Genomic DNA, 7,467 nt, shown 5'->3' with positions numbered 1-7,467 from the left:
GATAATGCATAGCCTGTTGTTACTCTCCAAGTAAGCTTTACTATGTCAAACCAAGAATTGTTTAGATTTTGCTGCAGCAGATCAAGAATTTATCTGAAATGCATCTGAAAATAAAAAATATAGTGCTGTAGTAAAGAAAATTTCCCAGAATGCAAAGCTTCTCTAAAGCAAAAAAATCCTATTCAATAGCCCTATACTGAAGGCAAAATTTATTTATTTATTATGATCCCATAGGGAAATAAAATCTCAACCACTCATTAGTTTAGTCTCTTATTAAATGACTTCCCAATGTATTAAAATAGAACTGCCAAAATTATAGTATTTTCATGGAACTGATTAGCACCAAAGTTTCACTGAATTGACTACTTGCATACCTTGAGCAATTAGGAATTGATTTGTTTTGGCGTAAGCTATCCAAACTCCATAATCCAGCTACTAAATAAATAGTTTCTTGTTTTACAAAATATAAGTTACTCATCTCACACACTAATGTTTTCTGTGGAGATATTTCTAGCATGGTTGGAAAAATATAATCAAGGTTAAATCTTCCTTAGGGAAGCTTTCAGAAAGAGATCTGTCCAGACAAAATATACAGGATATAAAGGCATTATAATCATCTGTGCAATGATGGCATTCAGAACATGTGTATTCAAGAAATACCTTTGTACTGAAAGGCCATCAAGCAATGATGTAATACACAAAGCAAAATTCTTCAGGCAAAGAAAGGGTTCCGAGAGTTATGATAGACTGGTCAATGACAAGCTTCAGCTCAATTAGCTTGAGTTCATTATTTGATTATATTGCTCGATTTGGCCTCTGTGGAAGATAGTTAGATCCCAGTTGTTATTTCTTGGTTTGAGGAAAAACTGATCCCACATCGCCAGACTTTGCTTCAGGCCTAGTTCTTATAGCTGTTTTACTGGAATGTATCCTTTAGGGCTTGAGAAAGAACATTTGCTGAGGAAGAGCCATGACCTGTTTCTGATCCTGTGTAGTAGCAGGTATGTAGCAGTCGAAGTGGGAAAATAAGAATACAGTTCATAGAAGCCTCTCCTTTGAGGCTTACAAGACTACATTCTTCTCAACAGGAAATAATCTTTTAGAAAATGAGCTGCATTTCTGTTGGAGACACAGTGAAATTAACACTTTAGTTAAATACACTTTATTGTTCCAGTTCAGAAAGAAGCAGTCGTGTATTAACACAATCCTGAGATCCAATATTCTCCAAAGTTTATATTCTATTTCTATCACATAGAAGTTGACTTCTGGGCAAAGAAAATGGAGTTACAATCAAAAGATTTATTGTCAGGATTAGAGACACAAACACATCACTCCAGCTATTCAGTGGAGTGCAGAATTGATTGATATAGATCAGCCATGGAAGACAGTAATGAATCATGGCTTCAATTTATTGATAAATATATGTCTGTAAACCTATGTACTATATGTTTTTGTTTCCAGCTTTTTCCATTTCTTTTATGATTGTATGTATTTTTTCTATTTAGTTCATTAAACACATTTTAAGGAGAATTACAATTAGTGTGGTAGCTTAAAAGAGACATTAGGTAAAGGTAAAGGTTCCCCTGCACATGCGTGCTAGTCGTTCCCAACTCTAGGGGGCAGTGCTCATCTCCGTTTCAAAGCCGAAGAGCCAGTGCTGTCCGAAGACGTCTCTGTAGTCATGTGGCCAGCATGACTAAACACCAAAGGTGCACGGAACGCTGTTACCTTCCCACCAAAGGTGGTCCCTATTTTTCTACTTGCATTTTTTACGTGCTTTCGAACTGCTAGGTTGGCAGAAGCTGGGACAAGTAATGGGAACTCCCCCTATTATGTGGCACTAGGGATTCGAACCGCTGAACTGCTGACCTTCTGATCAACAAGCTCAGTGTCTTGGCCACTGAGCCACCACGTCCCCTTTTAAAAGAGACATTAGAAGACATTTATTTTCCCAGTGACAAATATGAAACTATGTGGGAGCCCAAAGAAAACTATTTGTTAAAGACTTGTGTTCCTCCAATGCCAAATATGGATCTGCAAGTATTGTAATCCCCAGTAACGAAACTGATCCCTTGGACATATCCAGGAGATTCAAAAATGTTGCACATGTTCTTTCGCTGTTCAGATAAAGTCATGCTAATGATCGATTGAGGCAATTTGAGTGTCTAAACCAGATCCAAACCCTCATTAAAATAGATCTAAACTGCATTCCATCAATGTTTAGATTTGATTGGCTGCCCAGGAAAGAAAATACCACATTAAACCCAGTTTTTAATTATTAAAATCTCCAGTCAAAATATGGACAAAAGTAGACAGTAACCTTAAAGTGATTTCTTCCAGTCTCTGAGCACGCCATCATAATCTACCCTGCCTTCATTGCCAATTCTTATTCTGTCTAGATACACAAAGCTAGGGAGTGTGCTATTCTTCCTGTTTTAATGTTAAAAAAAGTGAATGCTTTGGTTCTCCTCCCACTGACTACCTGTTAGCAGGAAAAGCAAAAACTATCTTTTTAACATGGGGGAAGGGCAATATGTAGGGAACAGTGTAGAACGGGTTTTAGTCATCTGTCAAAAGAATCCAACTAACAGATCTCACACGTCTCATATCCAAACATAGCTGAGCTGGCAGGTCATACCTGGAAGTGGGGAGGATTATCAGGAGGGAGCAAAGGGTAACAACTCTCCTCAGCTAGAACTGCAAGGGTGTGGGAGTTCTGGTAGCAACTAGGCACAGCTGGTGGGATCTAGAAGTAGCCTGTGAAGTAGACAAATTGTTGTGTCTTGCCCGCTCTCACAGCAGCCGGGGCCTTCTTATCTGCTCCCGAACACGGAGGAATGTATGCCTCCCAGCCCCAGTCCTGGCTCCATGCCCAGACAAGCTGAAGAGGAGGGGGCACCTCCCGGTCCCAGCCCTGGCTCCATGCCCAAGCAGGCTGCAGAGGAGGGAGCACCCCCCGGCCCCAGCCCTGGCTCCATGCCCAGGCAAACGGAGCAGCTAGACCCCTCCCCCTCCTCCACAGCATGTGAGCCTGAGGAAAGTTTATTTCCAACAGCTGCTGATTGGAGTGACCCTCGCATCAGAAGACTGGATAGGCGGAGGCAACAGAAGGAAGGGAGGGGCAGGCCTTAATGAGTGCTGAGTCATGGAGCCACACCCCATGGCCTATATAAAGGATCTGCTTTCTGGCAGTCTCTGAGTCAGGCAAAGTCGAACTTATCTTGCTGAAGTCACTTTCTGGTCTCCTGCCTGCTCTGAGGACTTTGCTAGGACTTTGGGCAGAGCTGCAGAGGCAAGCCTGATTCGGATTTCCCTGACCCGGCCGTCAGCGGAGGAGTGGGACACGACACAAATAGGATTATCCAGGGAGGTGCCTCTGCAAAAGTCCAGTGTCCTCAGCCATCCAAGCCAATAAACTGAGCAGCCTCAGAGGAGAGGGGCATGTCCACAAGATAAAATGAGGAACCAAGAGGAGCTGGGCGTATCCAAGCCCCAAATAATTCGTCAACTACATTGTCAGTAAACCATACTAGTTTGTGACCATAGCAAAAACTGTGTCTGGAGAAGAAGAGAAAAAGCTATGTCCAAATTGGAACAACTAAAGGTGCTTCAGCTATGGGTTTGGGATGACTTGAAGCCAATGTTATGAGGAAATGATATGAAGAAATAGTTACTAGAACGTGTTCATGCTATAATTGGAGGAACATAAGGGTGGGGGTTGTATGCATGTCTATGTTACAAATGTTCTCACTTAGATTTACCTGGAGTGTGAATATACAGATTTGGTAAATATAAACAGTCTCTTGTAAAAAAGACTGAAATGGAGGAATTAGCATCCTGAGCTGTTTTGTTTGAGAAAAAGAAAGGATGAACAAATGAAAGAAGAAATTAGAAAACAAGAGATTGGGTTAGGATAACTGCTGCTAAGGTTTCAATTTTCCTACAGATTTCGGGAAGCCATTTCTGTGCTGTTCCTTTTACTAGCTCTGCTAACGCAATATTCAAATCTGAACATTAACAGCATGTTGGGGGAATGATGGTACTTAGGAAGATAATGAAACATGGGACTATGAAGGAACCCTTCAGCGAAACATTTTTAGATGTGCCTAAAAGCTCTTTTCATTAATCTGTTATAATGAGGCTTATTTGTGGAGGTTAACAACAGTACTGCATGTTAATTAACTACATTCTCTCTCTCTTGCAGTAATCATAAAAACCTAGCATAGCTGGCAGATGCTTGCTTCCTATAAGTTTCCTTTAAATGCAAAGGTCAATCTATTCCAGTACCCAGCTATCAGAGTCATTTCAATAAAACCAGCCTTCTTTTTTTTTCTTTTTTCTTTTTTGCTCAAGGCAGAAACAAGGACTTTACTTCCTCGTTCTCAACATTTAAAGTCACTGGGGTAGAAAAGCCCTGCTTTGGAGGGCTTGGGAAGTAGAAATGATAACAAAAATGGAAGTGCCATCAGGTAAAACTCTTCCCAGCCCCACACTAAGATCCTTTTCATTTAACTGGGGATATGAAAAGGTCATGTGCAGGAGGGAAGGGGAGCAAATGGCATGTGTGATGATTTCATCATGCAAATGATAACATTTTCATACTTTCAATTAATATTGCGACAGAAGTATTTAACGGCAGCATTTGTATGATGATATTGCAATCTGTCATAGATGCCACAGTACGTGAAGGATTGCGCATGGAGGCTTCTGAACAAAAGCATGCCCTGTTGTATTAAACACTGCTGCTTTCCTAGAGGTTCAGGCTTTCTAAGCTTCAATTAATTTCCTATGCTTTATCTTCAAAATGTGATCTGGACTATTTCATCACAAAATACTTTTCCACAGCTCTCTCTCTCTCTCTCTCTCTCTCTCTCTCTCTCTCTCTCTGTGTGTGTGTGTGTGTGTGTGTGTATGAGAGAGAGAGAGAGAGAGAGAGAGAGATCCCAATCCATTAATTACATGATGGAAAACTATTCAGATAATGACGATGTCTCTCCTTTGACATCTATATAAAAGCCTTACTATTTAGAGACATTTTGCCTGTGTTTGAGGGATTTTGCAGCTAAAGGGGGAAAAAGAAACCTGCCAAGCACTGTTTGCTTTTGGGTTTTTATTATAGGCTTACAAATCAATGTTCAAAGCATCTCTGGTATTTATATTCTTGCTTGTTCCTAAGAGATTGCAAATCCAACCACAGAAAGGAATGACAATGAATGTTAAGGCAAAAGCAGAGGGCTGAGCAAAGGCTAGGAAGTAAATTAGATCATTTTCATTTCCTCTGTATTTTTAAAACTGAAGGCTGGCTTAGATTAGCAATGGTTGTATAGACTGCACACACAACAGACCATGAAATTAAGTTATAGACCTGCATGCATCACCACATAAAGAATATTATATGTGATTAGGGGTGTACCTGTAATCTATCCATGATTTATTGTTATGTAGTCATGCATATGATCCATATGTATTTGGGGGAATACTTGATATTGAATTGGATTCTTATAATTGGATACTTATTTTGGATGGGTGCATGGCCACTTTGTCACTTCCTTCACCACACTACTGACTACTTACACACACTGTGATTTGCAATGTTGTAACCAAAACCCTGGCCCTTGTATACTTATATGCAGCACCATAACATGATGTAAAAAAGGAATGTAGCTTGTATTGTGATGTCACACATTTCATCACTGTAGTAGCATCATAGTTTGAAAGAGATTCATATATCCATAGGTGGTTAATCCATTTAAAACAAACAGGAACATCTTCAGGGCAACACATGAAACAAAACTGGAGGGTTATATTAGCTTTGGTCAATTTTAATCTTTGTCATGTGTGCCACATGCACATAAAAAGGAATCTCCCATGTGTCCAGCATTTTGACTTTGATGATTGCACCCATGTACACTCCTGAAGCAAGTCTTCTGTCAAATCCAGTGCAGGTTGTCCTTGTTTAGCGACTGCCTCAGTTAATAACCATTTGAATTAAAACAGTGATGAAAAGTAACTGATCAACCCTGTCTGCTCTTTAGAAGGCCAGATCCTGAAGATGACACTGAAATACTTTGGCCACCTAATGAGAAAGAAGGACTCACTGGAGAAGAGCCTAATGCTGGGAAAGATTGAGGGCAAAAGAAGAAGGGGACGACGGGGGGCGTGGCCATGACCGTGGTGGGGTAAGGACCTTTCCTTCACTTCACAGGGCTTAATAATGAAGATTTATGAGGATTAATGCTGTTTGGAATGCACCGTTATGGATGAAAGTTAATAAATCATGAAGTGGAAGTGTTAATAGCCCAGCAGACTGAATTTAAAACTGGTAGGTCATCTGAAACTGCTTGAATTAAGGAGTTTTTACTGCGTGGGATGACCGAACTGGCAGACACAAGGAGTTTGGAATAAACTGCTGTCTTTTGCTTTCCTTATTATAATTATCGTGTTCTGTGTTAAATGCTGAGGCTAAGGAATATCAAAGACTGAATTTGCTAATGAGAAGAATTTTAATTGAAGAGATCGATCTTTTGTGTTGGACTGACTGGCTGATTGGCTGAAGAAGATTTTATTAGGTGGTATAATTTTTTTTATTATTTTTCTTTTGAGAGGAAATTAATAGCTTGTTTATATTACAGAAAACAAAAAAAGGACTTTGTTTTGAAGTTCAAGCTGGTTTGTTTTTTTCTCTGCCGACGTGGAGAAAAAATGGCGCTGATTAAGCTGTGAGGTAATTGTGTTTCTTTGTGGAGTGAATATGACTCATAAGTTACTGATAAGCTACTAACGAGTGCAAATAAGCCGTTTCGCTTCAATTAAAAGATTGTCGTCCCTTGATCTTCATCAAGACCCTCTGTAAAATTGGTTTGACTGCTGTCCTTTGATCTTCACTAAGACTCTTTGAAAAATTGGAATCCCAGTTTGAGAAATTTTTTTGTTTTTTTCAAAATGACTCAACAACTTTCAGAAACGCAGCAAATTGCTGCAGCTTTAAATAAAATTGGGGAAAAATAGCAGCACTATCAGGCGTATAGATAATTTGACATTTAAAACTGACATCCGAAATGCAAAATTTAAAGCAAGATATGAATGATAACTTTGCTAAACAAAAGAGGAAATGACATTGATTAAAGATGAAATGGAGCAGCTGCATGTGCATGAGGTAAAAGTAGATCGGCAAATTGGCAAAATATTTTATAAAAATGAGCAGCAAGATAAGAGAATTTGTCTTTTGGAGGAAGAGATGAGGAAATATAATTTTGTTATCAGAGGAATCTCGGAAGAAAGGGAAGATAAATTGAAACAGCGGGTTTTGAAATGGATTAATGATTTGGATCGCAACTTACGTTCACAATAGCAGACCTGGCAAGTGTTTTAGAATTGGATATAGAAGGCAAAATGGTTCTAACAGGAATGTGCTTGTCAGGTTCGCAAATCTTGGTGATAAGTTGGAAGTTATGGCCAAGTTAAGAG

Source organism: Ahaetulla prasina, chromosome 1 (genome assembly GCF_028640845.1).
Source record: "Ahaetulla prasina isolate Xishuangbanna chromosome 1, ASM2864084v1, whole genome shotgun sequence".
Lineage (NCBI taxonomy): Eukaryota > Metazoa > Chordata > Lepidosauria > Squamata > Colubridae > Ahaetulla > Ahaetulla prasina.
This window is presented reverse-complemented; position numbering follows the sequence as displayed.